This window comes from Galeopterus variegatus, unplaced genomic scaffold, assembly GCF_000696425.1.
Source record: "Galeopterus variegatus unplaced genomic scaffold, G_variegatus-3.0.2 Scaffold11089, whole genome shotgun sequence".
In the NCBI taxonomy this organism is placed as follows: domain Eukaryota; kingdom Metazoa; phylum Chordata; class Mammalia; order Dermoptera; family Cynocephalidae; genus Galeopterus; species Galeopterus variegatus.
Window position 1 is genome coordinate 42 of NW_007737200.1, and position 1,633 is coordinate 1,674.

The window sequence follows — 1,633 nt, forward strand, 5'->3', positions numbered from 1 at the left end:
ATGAGGGCTGGGGATTGTGAGAAAATGGGTAAAATAAGATTAGCCATATACTGATAATAGCTGAAGCTGGATAATGGGTACACCAGGTCGCTATGCTTTTCTCTTTGCCTTCATGCACACTTGAAAATTTCCATAACAAAAAGTTTTTAAAAACTGTTTCATCTGACAATTTAAAACTCCTCACTAATAATCAAAGAGTTCCAAAGGACCTCAAAGATCATCTATGTTGAACTTCTAAGCCAGTACAGAAGTCCCTCTATGGCACCTTGCAAAGTAGCCAACCAGCCTATGCTTGCACATCTGTAGAGTTAGGGGTGTTCACTACCTCACTGGTAGCTTTTTTCTTATGAAACAGAAGGCCTTTCCTTATAATGGACTAGAAATGTGGTTCCTAATAACTTTCTCTTAGTGGTTGTAATTTTATACTCTGAAAACAAAGAATTATAATTTTACTTCCTTTGCCTTTAGATGCTAGTAAGGGAAGTTATGCCTTACTTTCTTCCCAGCAGAAAAAAGTTACAAAAAGTAGAAGGGCTAGGAGTCAGCTCTTCTCCACCTGTTACCCATCATCTTACCCACACATCACCTTGCAACAGAGATGCTAATATTCAATAAAATGGCCTCAGGGCCGTGGCTCACTCGGGAGAGTATGGTGCTGATAACACCAAGGCCCCGGGTTTGGATCCTACATAGGGATGGCCGGTTAGCTCACTGGCTGAGCATGGTGCTGACAACACCAAGTCAAGGGTTAAGATCTCCTTACCAGTCATCTTTTAAAAAAAAAAGGCCTAACGGTGAAGCAGGGGAACAAGAAATGCAGAGGCCCTGGGTGGCCTACCTGATGGTTCTCCAGGATATTACGCTCCGTTACTTCAGAGCTGCCAATGAAACAACTGAAGTTTCTCGTGTGCTACATTATGGTTCTGGGTTTGAAGTCCACATTCCTCTTGTCTCAAAAATCTCACTTTGTGCCAGAGTGGGAACCATAACTTCTTGTCAGTTTCTCACCATTATTACTTAATTCAGAAAGGAAAAGTGACATTCTACTATTGAGTTTCTTTCCTCTCCTCTCAAAAAAGTGTGATTACTATAGCTCTTCTTCTGCATTCTTAATTTTCTATATGCAAATCTAATCTGTTAGATAAGCCCCAGCTCTATTCTCATTGCCTCCAGGAAGCCATTTCTCAACATCCCATACAGTAAATTCTTTCTCCATCAATCTCTCTGTAACATTTATTATTCCTTTGATACTTCAACAAATCTTGCCTTGTTGCATAATTCTACTTTTTGTGGTTGTGTGCCTTACAACTGGAACATGATGATAGGGAACACTTTTAGGAGGGCTTATCAGGGCCAGAGGTAGTAGCAGGAATAAGCAACTATCATTTATAGAATGTCTACTTTATGTTAAGTACTTCATACATTTTTTTTTAATCTCTAAGGAAACTGAGGCTTAGAAGAGTGAAGTGGTTTACCAAGGTCACAGAACTACTAGATTAAACCATATACAGCCGCCATTTTTAAAAGTAAAAAATGGTCAGATATTAAGAATTTTATATGGTTGAATCCAATACTAAGTGATAAAGTGAGGATTTAAACTCATGAGTTAGTTGTCAGTCTGGGTCGAAAATCT